The sequence below is a fragment of the Eublepharis macularius genome, chromosome 2, assembly GCF_028583425.1.
Source record: "Eublepharis macularius isolate TG4126 chromosome 2, MPM_Emac_v1.0, whole genome shotgun sequence".
Classification (NCBI taxonomy): Eukaryota; Metazoa; Chordata; class Lepidosauria; order Squamata; family Eublepharidae; genus Eublepharis; species Eublepharis macularius.
Genome location: NC_072791.1, coordinates 126,053,315 through 126,079,152, shown reverse-complemented (window position 1 = coordinate 126,079,152; position 25,838 = coordinate 126,053,315).

Genomic DNA, 25,838 nt, shown 5'->3' with positions numbered 1-25,838 from the left:
ACATATACATTAAAAGAGGCACAAGACAAGGTTGTCCCCTATCTCCCCTATTATTTGCACTTGCTCTAGAACCCTTCGCGGCTGCCCTTAGAGAAAATAATCAGATAAAGGGAATAACGGTTAACTCCACAGAATTCAAAATCAGCTTGTTCGCGGACGACATGTTGATATACATGACTGAACCATTAAATTCGCTGTCCTATCTCTCATCTCTACTTACAAATTTTGGAGCAATATCAGGATTAATAATCAACCAAACAAAATCCTACTACCTTGCTATTAATATCCATAGCAAAATGATCCAACAAATAAATAAATTGTATAGTTTTCAGTGGTCTCCATCACACAACTTATTTAGGTGTTAATATCTCTCCTAACTTAAATGAATTGATAAAACTGAATCACCTCAAATTAACAAACCAAATTAAATCAGACGTTGCTAACTGGAATAAATTAAAACTCACGTGGTATGACAGATTTCATTTAATAAAAGCTTTTATATTACCAAAATTTCTTTATATGTTCAGAGCAATCCCTCTCACTATAAACAGATGACTAATAGCACAATGGCAAATACTGCTTAATAAATTCCTATGGCAAAACAAGCATCCGAGAATTGCGTTTAATACTATGAGGAGGAAATCAGTAAATTGAGGTTTCAGTTACCCAGATTTATTATTATATCAATCAGCAGCAAGACTGGTCAATCTCCTACAAATGACATCTAATTCTCCTCTGATGGATTGGATTAAGATCACACAATCTCCTTTAAAGCACTATGACATCACAGACATAATTTGGAATAAAACAAATAATAGACCACAAGGTATCAAAAACAGTTTTGTGATATCGTCTATATTAAAGACGTGGGACCAATTCAAAATCAAAATTGTCCCAAAACTGTCTAGATTCTCGACATTTATAAATCAAGAATGGTTCTCACCGGGGTGGGACCGGTCACTCATCCTAACTCTGCGACAGGCAAAAGTTACCAGATTAGTTGACATCGCCACACAGTCAGGGCTATTAGAGAAGGTAGGAATAGAGGGAAAACTAGGACAAAAATTACAATGGTTTAGCTACTTACAACTTTCACACATGGCAGAGAAAATAAAACTAAGGAACATCTTGAAAGAACCTCTGACAGAATTTGAACAAATTCTAAATTCATCTTCACATCAAAAAAAAGGGATGATAGCTAAATTGTACAAAATACTGTTAAACACAATGGAGAATAAACAACTCAGTTGCCAAAATAGCTGGAGCAAGGACTGTTCCATTGAAAAGTCCTCAGAGGTTTGGAATGATATATGGTCATTCGGCATATTCACCTCAAAAGTCATTGTAACTAAACTTCAAACATTTAAAGTGATACACAGATGGTACCTAACTCCCAAAAAGCTAGCACTAATATCAACTAGATCGTCCCCTAAATGTTGGAAAAATTGCGGTGAGGAGGGAACCTTTGCCCACTGCTGGTGGGAATGTAAAAAAGTTAGACAATTTTGGGAGGAGGTATTAATGAAAATTAAAGATATTACTAATTATGAACTTCCTTTTGATCCGAAAATGATTTTTGTAGACCTATGGGGAAATCTGCACATTCCCCAAACTAGAAAGGAACTTGTTGCTTCACTCTTTATTGCAGCTAAGAGTACTATTGCGACAGTATGGAAATCAAAGTGACTACCAACAATTGAGACTTGGTTCTCCAAAGTTTGGAACCATTTTATTTTAGAAAAAATAAGTAACGATATACAAAATGCAGTACATTTCACAGAAAATACTGGTTTTATTGACAAATGGCTCCCTTTCTTGGAATATATAGAAGAACACAATCTGCAGCCCAACTCAAAAATTTTCCAAGTTATAACAAACAATGGTTACTTCTCGTTCTATTAAACTAACAGCATAAATGAGTCATCATAAGGATATATTAATGTTATTTCTCAAAAATATAAGGCTAATAATGTATTGTACACTGGATTTTTGACCTGACTTGAAATGATGTTTATGATTGTAAGTTATATGTTGCAACAAATGTTCAATAATTTTTTAAAAAAAAAAAAAAAAAAGATAAACAGCAAGTAAATTTGCCTGGTATTGGTCACCTTTTATAAGTCACACTCAGGGCCGGCGCGCCCATTGAGGCCAGGTAGGCGGTGGCCTCAGGTGCGGGGTGCCGGAGGGAGTGCCAGAGGAGGTGCAGGGGGTGGGAGCGTGCTCCACAAAGCAGCAGCCTCCTATCCCTCCCTCCCGACGCCACCGACGCCGCCAGCACGCGGGCAGGCATCTGCGGCGGTGCAGGCAACCAAGTGGGAGAGCTTGGAGGCCACCTGCCGCAGCAATTGGGTCGCCGCCGGCGCACACGCTCCCGTGATGATGTCACACATGACATCATCATGCAGGCCAGTGCGCACGCGCTTTTGCGCATGCAGGGGTGCCCGGCCGGCTGGCCGCGAGCGCCGCAAACCCTTGCGCCGCCCCTGGTCACACTCCCATATCAACCAGCTCCCATCTGTGCTGGAATAATACATCCACCAAACATCATGCACTGGTGAGAGAAAGCTCATACATGTACCCCAGAAAAGCTAAATATTAAGCATTGTCATACAGGTGAATGTTTCTATGCTAGCTGCTCCTGCTGATCAGGCTGATTCTTCTCTCCTAGCATCCTCCACTTGGAACAGGCAATGCGTGCACCCCAGTTGCACTCCCCAATCTAACATTCACAGGGCCAAGAAACCTTGTGCTCTTGCCCTTCAGCTCCTGTTAAGAGGCTCGCACCTCTTGAGAAGCCATTGTTAAATGCTGTCCCAATAGCCCAGTCCTGAAAACAAAAAATATGAAGTGATCTCCTCCTGCTGTTCTGGGGGATGGGGGAGGGTGGAGATTGCCTTCTGCTGGGGCCTAGGCCCAGATCACAGAGAACGGACAGCCCTCCCCTCTGAGTAAAAAGTCCTTTTGAATAATTCAGTTTTGTATCATTTGTGAAAGGCCAAGGAGCGTGGGAGCATTCCTAACTTCATGAGGTAGACCATTTCATAAAGTGGAGTTCAATCACTACAGAGAATCTTGTCTGGGTGCAGTTTCAGTTTGTTTGCTTTCAGCGATTTGACCACAGCCATCAGTGACCTAAGATCTCTACTGCATCCCATGGTGATTCAAATAGTGAGATATAGAGTTGGGTGTCATCTGCATATAGATGGCATCCAATTCCATAACTACAAATGAGTTCTCCTAAAAGCTTTACGCAGAGGTTGAATAACATGGGGGATAAGATTGTGCCCCGTGGAACCCCGCAAAATAATTTAATTCTGTGGATAGCTTTTCCCGAACACCTATCCTTTGAGTCCATTCCATAAGAAACAGTTTAAATCAGTCTAAGGCACATCCCTTGATACCCACTTCTGCCTCCAAATGCCTCAATAAGATCGCTTGGTCTACTGTATCAAAAGCTGTAGGTAGATCCACAGTTCTATAGCTTGTGTCAGGTTGGAAATACGAACTACAACAGCTCATTGTTTTAACTAGTATGCTACATTAATTGGACTAGACATGGAAGTACAGTTCTGTCCAAGGGCAACTGATATCCATTTTTCCCAGCAGCTAAGAAAGTAACTTCTGTTTTTTTTATTTTGAGTTGACTAGCCACTATGTCCCACACTACAACAAATTTTTAAAGGCATTTTACAGAGTACACATCCATTTTTTAAAAAAATTGTTTATTTAGAAATATTCATTTTCTCAATGTTTGTTATAACAAGTATTCATTTTTATTATATTCATTTTTGTTTCCTTTAACTTCGGTTAGAAACACATTTCAAGCTAAGAATTCTAAAAGGATAGCCAATGTTAATCTGTTTCTTTAACAATTGACTGGAATTTTATGGCACTTTAGAGACTAACTAAATTTTATATTGGCATAAGCTGCTGTGAATTAGATCTCACTTCATTATATGCATGGAGAGCGTAATCATTTTGCAAACACTGTATAACCAAAGTTATAAATGGTGGGGGTAGAAAAGTTGTAGCAGAGAGGTACCTGTTAATCCTGTTGTAAATAATTTAGTTATCAGTCCCTGTCCAAAGAACTGGAACTGCCATGGTTGTTACACAGAATGAATTAGGAAAAAGGTCAGAGGTTCCAGTTTCTCATGGGGTACACAGAAAGCAAAATCCTTTCAAAAATAATATATTTTATAATGAGTGAGGAGGAGTAGCAAAACAATATTAAAATCTATACAATGGAAGTACAGGGTGATAAGTGATATGTAATATTCAAATAACAAGCAAAGTAAAAAGACCATACATTGGTTCAGCAAACCTACTCGCCTAGCCAAGATATTCAATAGACATTGTGAGTTAGAAGTCCCATGTCTTGGTTAAAACCTGAACAAGTATGGGCAGTCCCATGTTTAGCAAAGTTATTTAATGATTCTAGAGAGTTTGAGATCCCAAGTCTTTGTTTAGTTTTGGGGGAGGGAGGCAAGTTAGTGTTGATGTTAAACCTCTGGAGTGTAATGCAATTACCATCATATGTTCATAAAATTAGAACAGGGATTCCGCATGACATCATCATCAATCTGCTGTTTTCCAGTTGTTTCCCCATTACTGTCCCATTTTTTCTAGGAGCTGATTTATTGCTTTTTTGTTTTGCTTTTTAATTTTTGCTTTTGTGCAGAATAAAACCATTATCTCTCTGGGGTATGGATACTTTTTGGAGTACTATTTCACCATGTTCTCAGGATTGTGTTTTTTTGGTATCTGTAGTCTCCAGTTTGCCTTAGTCACCTGTTGTTTTTTTTAAAAAAAATTGATATTGCTATACTTATAGCACTGAGAAATGGCACCATTTCTATTTCTATCATTAGGTGCCGGCCTGCAGGGAGGCACAGCCAGAGCAGGGGTGCACCCTCGCAGAGCCATGGCTGGGCTAGGCCTGGCCTAGGCTGGCGATCTCGCCCCGGCTTCACCATGCTTGGCCTGACTGATGCGGCCTGTTGGGATGGTGTGCCCTGGGGGCCGGGCGACCTACGTGTGCACAGCACCATGGCCTGTCAGGGCAACGTGACTGGAGCCAAAGCACACCCTCGTGGTGCTGCGGCCGGGTTGGGCATGGACCGGCCTGGGATGGTGTGACTAGGTGGCCGGGCAGCCACGCAGCCTGCACGTGCATGGTGCCGTAGCCTGGTGGGGTGACGTAATCAGTGTTGGTGCATGCCCTTGCAGCACTGCGGCCAAGTCAGGCATGGCCTGGCCTGGTAGGTCTTGCCATGGCCCCACAGTACCTGGGCTCACCCTGCAGGTGTGGGGGGGCAGCACCGCCTGAGCCGGCATGTGCCATTGCTGCGCTGTGGCCAAGCCAGACTTTGGCCTGGCCTGGCGGGCCTTGCCACAACTCCCGCTGCCCCTGGGCTCACGCGGTCTAACTGTTTCTCTGCATGTTCAAGAGAAACAGTTATTTTGCAGACTTGCTACCTCATTTGTTTTTTAAAAAATACTGCAGAACAGCAATGATTGTGTGCCCCCCTGGACCAGATAGCCTGCTGGGCATTCTGCTATGCAAATAGCTAATTCATCTGAGTTCTTACCTTCCACAACTCCCCTCCATAATATGCAGGAGTTCTTCTACTGGACAGGCATAGCATGCCAATACTTGACAGGCATAAAATGCAAACATGAACTATTCATGCACTCAGCTAGGAAAATGCATCAGTAGGAGCTTACTGACAGTGAGAAAATTATGACCTAGTGTGTCAATATTTGATATTAACATAATGATATTAGTACAATATTAGGAAAGCCAAAGAACAATCAGTTCACTGTCCCTGAAATCCTAACAACCAAACTGCTATAAGGAACAACAGTCCTGACTTCATTTGCACCACATGCAACTTACGTATCATGAAACTGACCAAGGACACCTACTATGCTAAAAAAAAAAAAAATTAACGTTCTTCAAGAGTAAATGGAAGTACAAGAGATAATTCCTGGCTAGGAAGACGCAGGAGGGCAGCTACTACAAAGAAATTATGGGCCAGAGCCCGAACAAGGTATGCCTAAGCAAGTGGATACCATATTACTCATCTCTTATTGATTCAATAGGATCAAGATGGGCCAAATTTCCATAGACCGAAGTCAATTATTTAACAGCCCGGCCCCCGCTGCAAGCCTTGGCCTGCTCGAAGAGCTGATACTCATTTGTAAGGCCAATAGCACAACCCTGCACTGACAGCCTCGGATCTGGACCTGATACTCATGGGCACGCCTCACAGCTGCAGACGGTTTTCTTGCTTCCTTTTGTGCAGGTATGTTGCTGGGTTCCAAGGGCACAGCTCAAGCAGTGACCACCCAGCCAGGCACAGTCACCAGGGACACAACAGGCTCACCCCACAAGTCTTGCAAGGAGCCCTGGCAGGAGCCCAGCCACACCCAGGCCACTGCCCTGACCAAGCAGGGGAGGCGCACCACTAAAGCGGCCAGCAACAGGGCAGCAGTCCAGGCCACACTGCAGGGCTTCTTGCAAGGCATCAGCCAGCCAGTGCAGGGACTTTCTGACCTCAGGGCTGAGCCTCTGGCAGTGCAGGGCTCCAGGCGGGAAGGCCTTGGTGCAGCGGACCACCTTGCCAGGAACGACTGCAGCAAGCCAGCTGCCAACTCACAGGAATAAAAGTCCTGAAGACCAGGATGGGTTTGAACAAACGGAAGACCAGGTGAGCCTGGAAGCCCTTTGGGAGGAAGATGTGGAGCCGGAAACGGACATGGGCTAAGCTCGTGAAGCAAGATGGCGGTTTCATCGGACATGGGGGAGAAGCCGCAGCTGCAGTTCTTCAACTTCGTGGGAATTGCAGGGTGAGTCATCCTCGGATGAGGACTGGGAGTACGGGGTGACGTCCCAGGTTTGGAGGACTGGGCATGGTGCCACAGGCAGCGGAGACGGGCCATGGAGAACACATGTGCAGCATGAGGAGGGGCCCCGGCCCAGCAGGAGGAAATGGACTTCCCTCTGGGGCGGGGGCAGGGAGGCACCATTGGGGTACCATTTATCAAGGAAGGTCAGGAAGCACATCCTGAACAGGTATCACAGGGAGGTTTTCACCCTGCTGCATCCGGACAAAACAGCCTGGGAGTGTGGATGCTCTGGGAAGTGCAGGAGGTCAGTAAGAGTACCCTGCAGAGTGCAACTTTAATGACTGGGTTCCAGATTACAGTGTATACATGGGAGTAGGCACTGTGGCTTACCCCAAGGGGGCCCAGCACCAGGGTTGCCACCAACACCAGGTGGTGTAGGTAAGGGCAGCAGGAGCCTGGACTACCTTCAAGTATGATGTAGAGTTCAGGGGGATGGCGTCCAGCATGAGTATACCCGATGAGATCACTTAGATGGAGTGGAGTCACACCATAGGGCTGCATGGCCAGGGCAGAGGGGAATGGGCCCTTGCTGATGGGGGGAGCACGTGGAGGCACGTGGTGAGGAATCTGTGCTGGGAGTTCACTGTGGCAGATGCCATCAGCTGTGGTGCAGATACAATCATGGGTTTCCCCTGGTGGCGCAGAGGCCTCTGCTGCAGCGTTACAGAACTGGGCAGCTGCCAGCATTTGGGGGGGGAGGGTTCACATTAGGGTTCATATCACCAGACGTAGGGCAATGAACAGCCATGGATGTGCAGCCAGCATCCCACTGGAGGTGAGATGGGGGATGGGCCCATGTTGGGGCTGTACTAATGGCGAAGTGTAACATCCAGGCTGCTTCCTAGCTCCTGTCAGTCCACCCCGCAGGCCTGTGCATGCCAGGGGTCAAGTTCTAGGGTTCAAGTTCCAAGGAAAATGGTATGGGGACAAGGTGATGCCCATGGGCTGCATGGTAGCATGCTCGGCCTTTGAAACATCAGCACTTTCCTAGAATAGGCTGTGAATGATTGGACAGGCTGCTGCAGCTATCCCAGAGGGTAAACAGGGCATCCTGCTAGGGCGCAAAAAGATGAAATGGCCCTCCAATCACATGGCATATCTGGGCATACGGATAGACCCCTTTCAGGGCTTGTGCAGCCTACCACCATACAATCTTGGAGTGCTGCACAAGAAGGTGGACAACGCTCTGAGGGTGAGAAAGAAGATGCTACAGGAGATCCAATCATTGTTGGGGAACCAGAATGCTGCTTGCAGGGTGGTGGCTCCTGGGAGACCATTCTGCACGTACCTAGCAGGGGCAACAGCTGTGATGGCGGCAGCACATTACCGCATTCAGTTCCGGAAAATAACACACGGACACTGTCCCTTGGTTGGAATGGCCACAGCGTTATTGATTACAGCTAGATGGAGCATTGTCACAACTTTATGGGTTTGGTGGTTTTGAGGCATTGGGCCTGATCCTATAAGGGTGAGTGGGGCATTCAGGCAGCTCACCCCTGTGGATTGGGAGGCAAGGGCTGACCAGCATGGCTGGCTGTGGAATAACGCTTGCTGTGGTACAACAGCATGGGACTGGAGTGATATGCATCAGACAGTGACTGGCCCTTCCAATGCCAATGAGAATCCGTTGCCCATATGCCTGGCCAATGCTCCATCTAGCTGTAATCAATAACGCTGTGGCCGTTCCAACCAAGAGATAGTGTCCGTGTGTTATTTTCCGGAACTCAGAATGACATAGCACATAGGTGACAACTCCATGTGGATGGAAAGATCTGGAAGATAAACTTTTTCAGAACAAAGGAGGAAGTGATATCCACCAATACATATTTCCCCCATTGCAATTCCACATGCAGGTAACATTGGAAGAGTGAGTTCTTTGTGAAGAATGGCCCCAATATGAAAGCACTCTAGGAATTCCCCCCACTCCCCCGGTATGTTTTTCTAAAGAAATGGGTCCACTCCTGAAAAGGCCCATGACCAGATAGTAACCAAAAAAATTTTTTAAAGAAGGTCTGAATAGCAGGAGAGACTAAACCTCTATACACAACATTGCATGCTTTGAAATCAATGCCTAGATTGGCAGTGGGCATAATTGTGCTGGACCTGCCCTCACCTACATACAATTGCCAGTGTGTGAGCCCAAAGTCTACATCTGTGGAAAGTAAAAAAGGTAAAGGTAGCCCTCTGTGCAAGCACTGAGTCATTACTGACCCATGGGAGGACGTCACATCACAACATTTTCTTGGCAGACTTTTGTTACGGGGTGGTTTGCCATTGCCTTCCCCAGTCATCTACACTTTACCCCCAGGAAACTGGGTACTCATTTTACCGACTTCGGAAGGATGTGGCCAGCATGTTCATGCCCACTTTCCCTCTATATGGATTGATTTCAGTATGAGTAATACTGTGTGTCATGGACTGCTGAAAGGATCTGAGGAAGGTGAAATCAAGAGATTTTCACATTGTGTTGTATGTCACATTCATAGCCAAGGGACATTTAAAAAAAAGCTTAAGTTTCACCTCCCCAATGTCAGTTTAACACTATTGAAGAATGTTATACATGATCCAAAGTTTTGAGCTGATGAAGGTGTATTATGAAGTTTCAGAGGTTGTCAAACTAAGAGAATGTGTATGGAAGCCAGTTTTTCTGTTGTAATTTTGAAATGAACCTATTTTTAGCATGTAGTTGCTGTTACTTCATAAGTTTTTTTTCCATACTGAAAGAAAATGCATTAGTGAAACAAAATGATTTAATGCAAGATAGCAAATGTCCCTTAACCTTTCACTCTCAAATGTGAATTAAGCTGCAATTCTATCATGCCACATAACTTACATTGTTTTATTGTCTATTTTCATTATTAAAAATCTTGGATTTATGATCTAAAAAATGTTTTAGCTTTCATCCAATGAAATCTACAAAATACATGCAGAACAACATATATCATTCTTTTCAAATATTCACTGGATAAGTAAACACCTTGTACACATACCAGGAGTCTGTTAGTGTACATAGTGTTGGATGTTTTACAAAGTTTTGGATGAGTTTTCTCTTGTGATTCATTGTATAGCTTCACAATCCTCTTCATTCTAACAACAACACCTCCAATGAATGTCCCTGTAGTTTGAGAACAATAAATCTTAATATAACGGAATTAACTGTATTTCTTCTAATTGAAGATAATCTTGATTGCAGCCAAAGGGCACCATTAATACTCTGAAGAAATGACTAAGATTCAGCATTTGAACGTTGTACAGAAAATAGAACTAATTAGCACTAATTTGATTCGAATATTAAAGAAGATTCCTTTTTTAATTTTTAATTGAAGATAAACTTGCAGAACAAAGAATAATAAGTACTTTTTCCAACTGAAAAGCATTTTTTTTAACTTCTGCATGATTGCATTAATACGGGACTATGGGAATCCTGACCCCATTAAATATCAAATAATAAGCATTTAATTATTGACAGCAAATACATTTTTAATATTGATACATGGTTTTTTCTGTATGAAGAGACAGACAACAAAGTACCTCTGACCCAGAATTTTTTTTAGGGGCCAATACCACTGTATAATCTATAGCCTAATTTTAAAAGGAAAGGTTCACAAAAGGACATGTCATTTTTCTTTCTTCTCCACTACAGATTGAGATACCATAAGTATAGTGTCTGTGAAAATGCTCCCTAGAAGTACCCCAGTTCTTTTTTAATCATGCACTTAAGCTAAATAATACATTGAATGTGTCATAACCAAGAGGACAGTCATGATAAAAAGTGATTTAACCCCTTTTTACTCTACAAAATAATACTTTCTTTTCTTTACCTGGGGACTAGTTGTCATTTATAATTTCTGACCTAGGAAGACATAATGGATTTACAATGAAACCCTGATGCTTTTTCAAGCAACATGGAGATGCAGAAAATAAGCACCCATTACATTAGTAGACAAAGAGAGAAGGGTGGGGGGAGATGCTTTCCTTAGAACTCTAGAGCATTATTCTGATGTTGGCAAATAAATGTAACGTTTGTGGAATCTGAAAGCACAGTTTTCTGGCTAATCACAGTAACTGAAAGTAAAAAGATGATGTGACCTTATTCTGTTAGCACTTAGCAGTAATACCACTTCTCCTTACTGAAAGGGCAGTATATGAATATGGAATATCATAAACCTCATTTTCCTCATGTGCCTTAAGCACAGCACACTGCCTGACCAGGCAGAACAGATGCCAACCTCAGCTAGAGTTGGAAAATTACCAAAAGGTGTGTCAAACTGCCCCTCCACATCCTGGATAAGCACTTAAGTGAAACAAAGAGGTCTTCCAAGGTTTCCTGCTTTATCTCATCAACACCTTTCCCTACCTTCCCTTACCCACCTTCCCAATCAGGGCTACTCTGGGACCTGATAAGCCCATCCCATCCAGCAATCGCAGGACATCAAGTGCCCCTCTCACCTATATTTCCTCCCAGATGTGTACAATCAAGTCTTTCCCAATTTATTGTTTCACCATCAGACAAGCCACTAAGCTATTGTTTCAGGGACAGAAGATGTAACTCTGCCCCACAGTACGTTTTGCACTACAACTAGGCTGCTCCCAGCCATGTGTGTGTGAGTGTGTGTGTGTTCCTTGGATCTATATGCACAACCTCAGATGCACGTCTGAGCCTCCTCCTCCTTCTTGCTGTGGTGCTGGTCGATCATGCTGCTGCCTGTACAGACATCCTTTCTCTCCTAGACAAAGTGGAAAAAATGCTACCCTTGTTTTGGTTTAGCAGTAGGGTTGCCAACTCTGAGTTAAGAAATTCCTGGAAATTGGAGGGTGAAGCATGAAGAGGGTAGTGTTTGGGAGTGGGAGGGACCTCAGTGGGGTATATTGCCACTGCCCTCCATAGCAGCCATTTTCTCCAGGGCCTCTCTAGTTTGAAGATTAGTTGTATTTCTGAGAAATCTCCAAGCCCCACCTGGAGGCTAGCAACCCTATTTAACATGCAAAAGGCCTCCCTTCCCTGTCAAGGAATACTTGGTTGGAACTAGTACTTGGAGATGGGACAGCCAATTCATGCTTACAATCTGAACATTCTGGTGTCATTTGAGAGACTTTTCCTCAAGCCATGAATTGAGGTTGAAAGAAGCAGAATGAGTGCTATGTCACATCTAAGCCTATGATCCTTCATTTTTCAGAACTGCCATTCTTTACTGTATTTTCAGATTATTTGTAATTTTAAAAAAGGAGAATCTTGTACCATTCTCATAATTTAACACTGTCAATCTATAGGAATAAAAGTGCTTGAAACAGAGTTTACTGCTACCAGGACTCCCAGAATCTATGAAAGGAAAAATATGCAAAGCAGCGTCCAGACATTCCTTTCATGATTTTGTATGTACAATTTGTCTTTAAATACTGAGACAAGTGAAAAATACTGAATTGTAATTATGAATGTACGTCTATGTGATTAAGACCTATACACATCAGCCTATGCATATCACATTATGATATGGAACCAAAAAGTCATTTTGACAATTATAAAACCATGGGGTTTCTTTTTTTGAAAAGTAGCACTGCAGCATGAGATTTGGAAGCAAGGATACAGATATTTCATTCATATTGTGGTAAAATTAAGAAAATTCTGAACATTTTTAAGCATTGTGATAATACAGACATTGCAAAACTATTAAAATACTGCAAACACTGAAATCTTTCTTAATAAACATACAGTAGAATCCTGAAAGTATTTCATTTTGTCTCTGCAAAGGGTACTTGAATTTGCAGAGTAGCATTCAGAAACTGATACAGAATTATAACATGTCACCAAAAATAATTGCTGTTGTCAGATTTGAGTAAAATATCCTTTCCCACAAGAATATGTCCCTTGATATCTAGTCTCAACATATAGGTGATAACATTTACAAAATGATAATATCATTAGCCCTTACTACTGATTAGGCCTTGTGAAATTAGCCATTACAGTTAGCTCTAGTCCTATCAGGGAAGATGGAAGAGCAACTAGGAAAATAACCAGAAGTTACAGGCATTATCCAAGACTGATAATCTCTTCAGTCTAGCAAAATTTGGCCATCATCACTGCCATTTTTTCTTGGTGATACTGGTAGCAAAGAATAAACTAAACTAAATAAACTAAAGATGTATAAAGGTAGGCAAAATTAATGCAATAATATATTTCTTTGGATGCCTTTGTATTATTATTATTATTATTATTATTATTATTATTATTATTATTATTATTATTATTATTATTATTATTATTATTATTATTATTATACCTCTGTAGGTAACCCACGAGTACAACATGACAGAGAGAATTGTGCATGCACAACAGTAAGGGTAGGATTTTGATTGGTAGGGAATTCCATGGATATCTGACACCAGAGCCTACAGACACAGATATTTCTGTGTAATTTCTCCATTGGTTTCATCTCTCTGTACAAAACACCACACTGAGACCCTGATCTATTGTCACAATCTCTGAATTTCTAGCTTTCATTTTTTTTTTTAAAAAAAGTAGGTATCTTGCTCTATTTCATGCAGAGTTATAAAGGATAATGCTCACCACTCCTTTTCCTTAGTAACTCTGCAAAGAAAAGGGCTAAAGACTTATTATTTTAAATGAAAACTGGAAATTCAGAGATTGTGGCATTGATCATTAGAATGTTAGTATGCTGTACATTCATAGCAGCAATTAATATTTTGTGAAGTCCTCAAAAAGCTTTCCAGCAACACAGCAGCACAACTGCAGATAAACAAGTTGCACAGAACTACACTGTTAGTAAGGAATACAATGAAGTAACGCCGCCCCCCCACCCCAAATAACCACAAACAATCAAACCTATCATCGAAAAGTCAACCTCTTGTTTATAAACAGCAAACAAGATATCAAATGTTCACGTATGAGGAGGGTTCAGAGGGAAACTTTGTCCTGTGCCTGTAGCCACGCAAGAACATGAGAAAGAAGTATGGCCAGCTGACACCCAGCTTTCTCCTCTTCTCCAGAAATCTCTGCTTTCTTAAAGTATTTTTCTTCTTTCTTAAAGTATTTCTGCTTTCTTAAATTATAATCTTTTTAGCATCCTTGATCTGTTATCTCTCTTCAGCATTTTCATCCCACTCTCCTTCCCTTGTATTTCAAATTTGTTACTTTGTAAACCTAAAGGTCCAACCAGTACTGCATCTAGTCATTGTTGGACGTACACTATCAAAATTTTCTTGCTCCACACAGGAAAATCCAGGATGTGATTACCAGGGGTGGACTGGGAATGCAAAACAGCATGGTAAGAGCGCCATGTTCCTTACCTGGACACCACCACCCCCAAATGAAGGAAAGACTGGCTGCTGACAAGGGCTGTAGTTCTCGAGTGGTCCTGGGCAAGGCAAGGAGTCTCTCCTCTCACATGTTGCCATCTGGAGTGAGGCAAAGAGTGTCTTGTCTTGCATGGGCAGTCCCAGTCAAGGAGAGTGTTGTGCAGCACAACTCTGGGTAAGGTGAGGTGAGTCTCTTCTCAAATGGGACTACTCCAGGTGACACATGGAGTTTTATCTCATGCAGATCGGGAACCACAGATCTCTTTGTCAGATGCATCGGGCAGGGAGAGCTGTGGTTATCGAAGGCCCATACTACATTGGAATTGGATGGTCTAGCTGTTTGGCTGCTACAAACTAATAGGGCAAACTCCTTTGAAGCCAACTGATACACACACTAAAAGGAGATGTTTACATATACTAGCAAAGGAATGTTTTGATTGCTCCCTCCCCCTTCCTCCCCCTAATTGCCTCTTCTCTCTTGTCCTCTTCTGTATTTGACCAGTCTCTGTATCAGGCATCTGACAAAGAGAACTTGATTCTCGAAAGCTTATGCTACAATAAAATTGGTTAGTCTTAAAGGTGCTACTGGACTCTTTTTGATTTTGCTACCACAGACTAACATGGCTAACTCCTCTGTATCTCATGCAGGGGCACTCTGGGCAGGACAATTCTCATCTCATGAAGGGCAGTCCTGGGTGTCTTATCTTGTGTGGGTTTTCTTCAGGTGAGACAAAAAGAATCTCTTCTTGTGCACTTTGGTCTTGGATGAGGAATTGAATCTCTCCTCCCTGGGCAAGGCAAAGAGTCTCTTCTCTTTCATGGGACAATGCCAGGTAAGGCAAGAAGTCTTTCAGTTTGCATGGAGACTCCCCGGCTGAAGCAAGGAGGTCTTATGCAGGGCGGACCTGGGCAAGGGAAGGTCTCCTCTGGTGCAGGGCAGGTCCAGATAAGGTGAGACCAGTCTCATCTTGTACAGAGCTACCTCCGGGAAGGGAATCCCAGCAGAGGAGGGCAGTCCCTGGGACCTTCTTTAACAGCTACCCTGCCCAGATGATTACATTAGCACAGTAGCCAGTAACGCATGGCTCCTTCCTGAGAGACTAAAAATAAATTTTCTGATTTTTTTTTAATCCTTGCCATTTTTTTCTTTTAGATATTTCTGGGCCCAGGTAATATCCACTTTGGTTTAGTATGAAAATAAACAAGACCAAAAACCTCCAGTTGGACTGGCAGGTAGGAGTTAATTTAGCCTGTACTTATGGAAAGCAATGTAAATAGTTGCTGGCTGCTCTTAGTTTCATTTGCACAAAGCTCTCCTCATTATTTGATGTTCTCTGTTAAATGAAAAGAACCAACATTTTTATGATGAGTTAAAAAAAATTACAGAAAGAATTTCTTTGAGAAAACAAAGGAATGATTATTTAAGAATGTTAATTTAATAACATACTGCACCCTTTTACTTCTGCCTGATGGTTTAATTATTACTAACTCAGTGCAGTTCATTAGGGACCTATTGTGCTGCTGTTGGCAAAACAGTAATGTCACTGCACGTTAAATAATTAAAAAGAGTAAAAACAAACATTTTCTTTTGTACCCTGAATTTATAAATTGCTTCACTGTGTGCATCCCTTTAATCAATAAGTGCTAATCTACTTTATTTTGTGAAGCAAAAGTACAAACTCCATCTTTACATTAGAACTTGATACGTTTTAACTCTTCATAGAATTGTTGTACAGAGGGCTACTTTTTATGTTTCTCTTTAACGTATGACTTCAGGATGAAATAATTTTTTAAACGCTGAAATTATCTCATCAGCATCTCATATTAGATCCATTTGGGTGGTAAGAGGGTGGATTCAAAGTAAGTCTAGCTATAGAACAATTTAGTATTACTCTGAATCACTTGCTGTTTTCTCTCTTGACAGATGGCAGTGTGAGGAGGATCAGTTCCAGGAAACATCTTGCGTGCTGTAACCATGTAGAAAAACCTTGGGGCCAAACTTGCCTTTCTGTGAACAGAATGGTACTTTCACTTACATTTGGGTTGTATGCCAGCCACAGGGAGCTTGACGGAGCGAGGAGATTGGGGGTGCTGATACAGCTTGTGCCATGATGTCACTTCAGGGAAAACCAGGAAGTGATGTCACAACTCTCTAGGAATCACAAGAAACTCTCTGGTAAAACTTGGTGACCAAACTGGGTCCTCCCCAGAAGTGACATCATGATGAACACACTGTCATATTATTAAAAATTCTTTTCTCACCACCACTCAAAGGTTGCCAGTGGGAAGTAATTTCTGCTAATTCCTTCTCCCAGCTGCATCCCATCCACCAGCTGCATCCCATACCATTAATAACAGTCCCTTGATTCTCAAGACCAGTTTTTCATGAGGCATGAAGACACAGCAGGAAAAGGGGAAATAGGAAGAGGCCTGTGAGCAGCACAGTTCTTTATAGTTCAATGGATCCATTCTACTCAGTGACTAAACATGCGTTAGTTACACTTAAAAGTTCTCACTTGGATCCATATTGGTCCTAAAAATTATCCATTTTTATTGACCCTTATACCAGTTCAGTTCAGAGCAATCATGTTCAGTAAATGACTTTGAGGAAGCAATCACCGAGTAACAAGAGACAGATTCAAAATCTCATGGCTAGCATGCTGGAGTCAATTGTGATGAGCCACTCACAGCAGCAGAGTAGAAGATATAGAAGATCCCAGGTCCCTGAACAGACCATTCTGCAACAACAGAAACCAGCCACTAGAAGCATCTGTGTAATGCTGTATGACACCAGGATTTAGCAGAAAGCCTTCAAGGTTCCCATGGAACATTCTCTGCATCTCTTTTACAAAAATGTTCAGTGTACAACCCTAGGGCCACACTGTTGACATTAACATATTAGATGCTTTGTCCCAATTGACATTTGTAAGAATTCAATTAACAGAATCCACTCAAAGTTAAGCATTTTTAAGTTCCTTTTATATCTTTAAGGGAGTGCAAAAATCTGCCATTAAAGTTTAAATATATTTAAAACTGCTTAATTTTGCCTGAATTATGCCCTATGCTTTTTTTCCAGCTATGCAAACTGCTAACCATGTAAAGTTTCTTCTTCCTTTTCAAAACGATCTAAAAATGAATTTAAAATGCCTTTTGTATTTTGATATACAATAAAAGTTAACAATGTGACTAGTTACATTTCTCAACATTCAAAATATAATCTTGGATATGCCTAGCCTATTACTGTATTATATGAAATAAAACAATAATGCATTTGTATGGATCGTGTATCAAAGCACAAAGCTTCAGTAGTCGTGGTGGGACCTGCATCTGGTAATTATTTTCTGAAGTTTTCAAACTCTGCTGTGTAATCCAAAGCAATGCTAACACTTTAAAAAGAGATTTTGAAACCCATCTGTTTTTGCTAATGGGGCTTTAAGTCTTAATTTTACTGTTGCAAAGTGGGGTTATGTCAGAAGTGTTTAGATAAAAAGTCATGAATTGCTAAATTCTGCCCCTTCTTAATTAAAACCATGAATCTGAAGCTTCTGTCTTAATGCACTCCTCTCATGTGCTGCCCAGTTTTTCAGCTGTATGATACTGAGGTGATCTTTACATCTGCAAAGGAATGGATGTTATTTTTTGACACTTTTCTTTTTTCTTCAAATCCCAACTGGTGTATTGGAAAGGAATATAAAAAAGTATTAGTACAGTTCAAAGGTACTATTTGTTCACATGTTTATTCACAAATCTTGAAGAATTCCTCAGAAGGCTGAAGAGTGGTAAGATACTGCTGTTTTTTTTTCTTGGCAAGATGCACTTTTTTACAGGATTAGATTATTTGAACTACTGCTCAATACTCTTATTAATAAGGTGGAACTACAATGGACTGCTGCCACACAACAGGTATAAACTTGGTGGATGTGCAAATTCAAATGAAAAAGTCTGTGGGTGGGGTGGGCAGATGCTGAATGTCCACCCCCATCATCTACCACTTTTCCTTAGAGCCATCTCTTCAACTCTTATTCTCTCAGCAAGGTTCAAAGATCAAAATTGAGCCTGGCTGGGGCCAAAACACTTTGAAGAGAAGCACTAAAGGAGAAAAATGTCCTTTTCAGTCATGGCACAGAATCTTTGAAAACTCACTCCCCAGAGAGATTTGTCTGTCTCCATCTATCATTGTCTTCTGCCAGCCGGTGAAGACTTTTTTGTTTGGTGTTTCCTCACTAAATCTAATTAGCTCTCATCCCTGTTGGTGTGTTTATGTGTGTTTATATATTTTGTTTAATAGTTTTAAATATTTTATGTATATTTGCATCATAAACACTGTTTTAAGGTTTGAAATATTTCCATTGTTTTGATGCTCCCTGCCTCAGAATGGAAAGGTGGCATAATTTTTTAAAATAAATAAACGAATGAATGAATATACCTTTCATGCACTGGGCTTCAAACAATTATCTGACGAAGGGTGAGAGAGGGTGAGAGACCTAATAGTTGGGTGGGAAAAGGTCATTCCCATATACTTCCTCATTTTTTTATCATTGTACTGATAGGTGGGAGAAGGTGCACCTTTTCCTGTGACTTAACCACAGGCAACAGAGACCAGGACCAGACCACTGCCCCCCCCCCCCGCTACCCAAATCAACCCCAAACGAAGCATGGGAATGCTCCCATGGCCGGCACGACGACATCACTTCCAGAAGTTATGTCGCCGCACCCCCAGGGAGCGTGTGCATGGTGTAGGTACAAATTCTGCAGGAACAAAGTTTCACCTGAAATGTGAAAAGGAGGTCTGTCATCACATTAGGTAATCATTAAAGCAAGTCTTGTGTGTTTCTCCTGGGTAAGGAGGAAATTACTGTGTTTCAGAGAAACATACTCATAGAATCTATCTGATGCTCAATAGTGGTCAAGCAGATGGATGAGGATATCTGCAGGGTAGCCACTGGATGGCCTATGTAGAAATACGTCAACATTCGTTATCGTTACCACCACTGAAATGTCCATGAGGATAGTTTTAGGTGGCTAGCCATGTTAATCTGCAGTAGAACAGGAGGATTTGAGTCCAGTCATATCTGAAAAAGGTATATGAAGAAGGGAGCCCTGACTCTCAAAAATCTTGGGGTCTCTAAGGTGTCACTGGACTCAAATCTTAATGGTATATCCAGGAGCCTTCTTCCTGCAGCACAACAATGAAGGGGGAGGAGATGTTGGCAGGAAAGCACCCATTACCTGTATCTTCAGAGGGAGGGATGTTCCTCTTGTCTTGCCACTGATGTGGGATCTACATCTACCCAACTCAATGGACTAAGGAAGGATAAATTCCTTCTCTATTCACTTCTTTCCTCTGGAAACTCTCCTTTCCTCTTTAAAAATTTGTCTCAGAGTCTCTTTAGACATGCAGGTTTTTAAAGAGTTAGGTCTGGGTTCCCCCGACCCAACTCAGGTTCCCACAGCCCCACAGAAGCTGTGGGGAATGGCTGTTTTTTAAAAAATAAAAGAGAGCACAAATGGCCTCAGAATGCCATTGGCGGGGGCTTCTGCCTCCTCCCTTAAGATATTTTCCAAAATAGCAAGTGGGGGGGGGGGTTCTCTGTTTCTGCTGCTGCACGTGGAGTATTCTATGCACTTGGAGCAATAAAAACAGGGAAATACCCTTCCTCTGTGCCATATTGACATGGGGAAATGGCTTAACCCAGAGCCAATGCGTTAAAATTAAACCCAGAGATTTCAGCTAAACATTAGGAAGAACTTCTTGACAGTTAGAGCAGATCCTCAGTGGGACAGGCTGTGTCAGAAGGTGGTGGGCTTTCCTTATTTGGAGGTTTTCAAGAAGAGGCTAGATGGCCATCTGTCAGCAATGTTGATTCTATGACTCAGTATGAACTTAGGCAGATTGTGAGAGGAAAGACAGAAAGGAATGAGCTGGTGCTTGGCTCATGGCCCTTGCTTATATGCCCAGGGTAGCGCTGATCATCATTTTGATTTCAGGAAGGAATTTTGCTCTAGACAAGATTGACCAGAGATCCTGGAGTCTTTTTGCCTTCCCTTGGGCATTGAACAGAGGTCACTGAGGGAGTTGTGGGGGGTTGCAGTGTATTTCCTGCATTGTGCAGGGAGTTGCAACTTTTGACCCTAGGAATAATTTGAAGATGAGAAGCATTGACAGAATGGAGAGGAATATGGGCAACTTCTGGATGGCTGGATACAAGTTGTTTTTTGGAAAGATCATAGATGCAGTATCCTTATCTACAACTAGACAAATTCTCACAGAACATGTGTATGTTCCTTCTATGTGTTATAAATAGATTATAGATAAGTAGCTAGGTTCAGTTCAAGTATCGCCGTTCTCCATGTAATGCTTTGCTTAAGAGAAAACCTAAAAAGCTGTGTGAAAAAGTCCTTTACTAGACTAACAGTGCAGTCCTAAGGAGAGTTACACCCTTTTAAGTTTATTGACTTCAGTGGACCCAGAAAGGTGTAGATCTCCTTAGCATTACACTGGAAGGTTTTACATTTCCAAGGGCATCAGAAAAATGAAGAAGATACATATACAGAACAAATTAAAATAAAGCCATTCTATTCCTTTTCAATTTAAAGTACAATTTAACAATTCTTACATTGCATTACTTAATTCAAGTTGTGTGTGAATCAATCAGCTAAAGGCAATTAGAAATCTGGCCTTATGAAGCAAAGGCAAGTTGAATGTTGGTGAAGTCAAACCAGCTATAAGTATAAGCACAAACCCCTTTAGTAAGACATAGATCTTCTTTAGTTTATGTTTCATTCAAAGGAGTGTTTTATAGTCCTGCATAGAGGTTGCCATAAAACAAGATTTTAAGGATCTCTTTCCCATATTTCAGCCATAAATGTCTCACAGATCTGAGAGGTGAAACTACCAAGGTTCAATATTAACATGTTTATTACAGATGACCTCACTATTGTGTTCCCTATAAAGAAAAAATATTACAAAGCATTAACATATTTTGAGCCTTAAATTAATGGAGATTTACTGTTCATATCTGAATCTAAATTTTTACTTGCGGTGTAATTATTTTTGTATGATAATTTGGTTGACAACACCATTAACAGACATCAGATTTTAAAAAGTCAATGAAATGTAATACCAACAGTGTGAATTTTGCATTTGGCCACATGGTTAGCAAGAATAAATCCATCCACTACTGGATTTGCAACCAGAAATTTTGCTGTGAATCCATTTCCAGGAACTAGGAAATAAGGGAATGTATGTCATTTTACAAAAGCACTACACAATAATTAGCTCTAATCCCAAAGGTGCATTTTATTATTAAATGGATATCTTAAATTTAGGCTGCATATGCTGATCTATAATAACCCTGCACTTTGGGGCAACTATAAAATACTGTGGTGGGGGTTGGTAGGTTGGTTTTGTTTTCCATTTTCCTAAAATGGCAGAGAAGTTACAAAGATATCATTTTTAGTCTGCATCATTTCCCCATTCTACTCCAAACCTTTGCACTGCCATATTCTTCATAAGCAACATAACTTCTTAAACAACAGAACAACACATTTGATTCTATAATGCTAAACCATGGTTTGGCTAGACGTGAACAAGTCCTTTCTTCATGTGTTCCTTTCCTTATTCAATTGCTCCCTCTTGAGCAATTTACCCCATATGAGTACCTGAACATTCTATCCTATGGGATAAATTGCACCTCAGAACCTGCACCCCCAAAAATGGGTAGTTTAACTTATTTCTCATCTCCATAGTTCCAGTCTGAACATAGATACACACACACACACACATTTCTTGACTTTTTGTGACAACTGCCAGAGATCCTAATCACAGATCTTCCAGCTCAAATCTAGTTTGCCCTTACATACCCTTTCAAGAGTATACCATAGACAGAATCAAACTGCGCTTTGTCCTGCTAATATTATGCATATAGCCTAAATCAGCCTTTTGGTTGAGCTTGTATAGCCTGGCCACAAGCAAAAGCAACTCAGCAGCTTCTCTGCAGTTTGGATGCTCTTTCAGTGATCTGAGCAAGTCATCTAAAACAAGCCAAAACATTTTACTAAAGTGGGAACTTGTTTTAATGCAGTTCAGTTGTACTCTTCAAATATTCGTGGTGCTGTTTGCGAGATGAAGCAGGCCCCACCCAAAAAATGATGATGCCCCCCTTTTAGTCATTATTGTCATTCAAAAGAGGAACGCAGAAATCATCCTCCAAAATGTTACATTTTCATGTCTTTATGCGTGAAAAGGGTCCTAAAAAGATAGGCATGATACAGCTACTCTAGGTTCTCATTATTCACCTTGATAGGGCTCTTTTTGAACATTGTTCTCTTCACTGCTCAGTGGTACCTGCCAAATGTAATGCTAGTTTTCAGCTAGCACAAGATTGTGATGTTAATAAGGAACTGCGTGTGAATGTGCTTTTAAACACTACAGTGTAAAGAATGAGCTGTTTTCAGCTAACATTGAGCTGCTAATGATTTTAATGAGTGTGCCTTCTGGATTCATATTTTTTTCATAAAATACATCACACTAAAACAAAAATCAATGAGAAACATTAATTAGGGGCTTTTTAGATGCCTTCTGTGGTGTTGTTTTTCTTTTGAGAAGCACCAGATGAAGAATGCTGTGCTTTATTTAAGCTAAGTTGTTTGACATTTAGATGAGAGAAAAAAGAGAAAAAATACTAACAAACACAGGAACAATTTTTGACAGCTCTTTGTCATGCAAGAAAGAAAAAAGAGCGCTGACTGTGAGATCCTACTTTGAAGCCCTGGAAATTTGTAATGAAAAATTTAAGATACAAGAGAGGAAGAAAGAAGAGCTATTCATTTGGTTCTGCATATATTAACACTTGTAACTCAAACTAAAGGTTTGCTATGTGTTTTTGTAATTTTGACTCTAATAAATATCTTGGAGAATTGCTTTGATATTCCCAGTTCATGTGTGTAGCTTGCATCCATTAAGAAAAATGGGTAACAATAATCATCGGGCCTCTTAGTACTAATGAGAAGGTCATTGCTCTTTAATTATCACAGACATGAAACTGAAATGTTTCAAAGGCTTTGCAGATTACTGTAGCTATGGGCAAGACTGTGTATCTGTTTATAGGTCTGTATCTCTCTCTCCTCTTCTCTCTCCCTTTCTGTCTCCCCCTTTCTCTCTCCCACACAGAGGATTCTTCCATTCTAGATTCCCTCTGCTTTTATGCACATTTCATTTTCAGGTTATGTCTGTTGTTCTTTGCACATGGAATTCATCTGGGAAATTTATATGAGTGGTTGTTAGCAGGGGGCAGTGCAAAGTGGAAGAAGGGTGAAAGGAGGTTGAGGTAGAGAGATGTGAGAATGGCAAAATGCTCCTCATCAGCAGGTGCTGGGAAATAAGTATTACTAGGTTATGTGGTCTTATTTCCCTCAGCAGGGGTGTTGTCAAAGAAAAGAAACTATTATGTCTTGTAGGGAAATGCTTGCAAATGAAAAGATAGGTTTAGTTGCATCTAATCCCAATGTTAATAGTACCATTGAGTGGGGTGAAAAAAAGGAAGCAACAAGCAATATTGCAACGCTCCAGAGCAATTTCTACATACAAACATGCAAAAGCTTTAGTGTTAAACCATGAGCAGTAGGTGTGGTGAAGTACTAGGAATGTCCCCCAGCTGATGTGTGTAGCAAGGTTTGTGTGTGTGTGAGATGTTACTCATGAGTAGACATGGACATGCACAGCATTACGAAAGGAAAAAACCCACGAACAGCCCGCTCATCTGTTCGTGAACAAGCCATTTGTGAGGCTCTGTTCTAAATGAACAAGTGGTCCTTGCAAGCTTGTTTGTTGCCTTTGTCAGCTGTTCATCAAGCCAGACAGTCTGGAGCCTTTCAATCAATTCCCCTGGCAGGGACTGAACTCTGTCTGAACTCCTTCTGGCTTTCCTTCTGGCTTTAACCCTTCAAAGTAATTCCAGCAGAGAGTCCAGTTTTTGCCACTGTGAAGAGAAAATGACAACAAAGGGAAGGACCCATGGATCATGCCTTTCTCGGGGTGCAATCTTTCTGAAACTTGGGGGATCTTTGGAGGGCAGGGAGGACTATGTCTCCTGCAAATTTTGTGGGTTTTGGACATTGGGAAGGTCAGTTTGTTACCCCTCAAAGAAGCAGGCTTCCAACAGGTAGTTCCGTTTTTGCCACTGTGAACAGAAAATGACAGCAAAGGGAAGGACCCATGCATCATGCCTTTCCCGGGCTGCAATCTCTCTGAGACTTGGGGGGGGGGTCTGTGTCCCCTGTAAATTTGGTGGGTATTGGACATTGGGAGAGTCAGTTTGTAATGCCTCAAAGTAGCTTCCACCAGAGAGTCCTGTTTTTGCCGCTGTGAAGAGAAAATGACAACAAAGGCAATGACCCATGGATCATGCCTTTCCCGGGGCGAAATCTCTCTGAAACTTGGGGAGTCTTTGGAGGACAGTGAGAACTATGTTCCCTGCAAATTGGTGGGCATTAGACATTGGGAAGATCAGTTTGGAACCCCTCAAAGTAGCTTCCACCAGAGAGTCCCATTTTTGCCACTGTGAACAGAAAATGACAGCCAAGGGGGGGACCCATGGATCATGCCTTTCCCGGGGTGCAATCTCTCTGAAACTTGGGGGGTCTTCAGAGGACAGTGAGGACTATGTCCCCTGCAAATTTTGCAAATTGTACCCCTAAGGGGGTATAAAGGAGTAAAATGTGTTTTCCCATAGGGATACAGCTTCCCTGTGTGGCTGGCAGGTTGCTCCTCAACTCCTCCCCCCCACCAACTGCCAACACAGCCACTCTTCCCTGAGGTCATTTGCATATGTGGCCTGATTGGTCATCACTCAAACATTCTAAACCGTATGCAGTTCCCGTTGGGAGTCATTGAATGTGTCCTGACGTAAAAATACACCTCCCAGTCTTCCTCTCTAGGGTTGCCAATCCCCCTGTGGGGCCTGCCTTTCCTGTGTGGCTGCCAGGCTCCTGCCTGCTTGCGCCCTCACCCTCCCTGAGGGGTCAGCTGTGGAACTCTGTGTTCTTAGGTAAAAATCAGGTAAAGGAAACTGCAGACAGTTGAAGAAAGACAGTACAAAACTCCTGAATAGGGATATTATATCAAAGTCGGTATGGCAACTAACTTTTTAAATGTTCATGGGGAGATGGTGCACAACCTTTCTAGGGGCCATTTCAATGTGAACCTCTCACATGAACCTGCCGAAGAACCCACCACACCACCCCTCCCTCAGTCCAACACTACCTCCCACATCTCACAGCCATCACCTCTTATTGCCTCCAAGAAGCTTTCCGGCAGACATCGTACAAGATACCTGATGATAAAAGGAGGAAGCAACTTAGAGATGCAGCAAAGAAATATCTACATCCTACTCCTGCAGTGCACCGAGCAGTAGTGGCCAACTACCAGCAAGATCACCCCAAGGTGCACAGAGTGGCAGTCTCTCTATGAGCAAAGCAATCCTGGAAGACAAGTAGAGAGAAGGTCAAAGCTAACTCATGCATGGCATATGATCCTTTGGTACCTTCATGCTGCCTCTTAACCTCATCCATGCAGAAACACCCATATTCAGCATCTCAAAACAAATCAA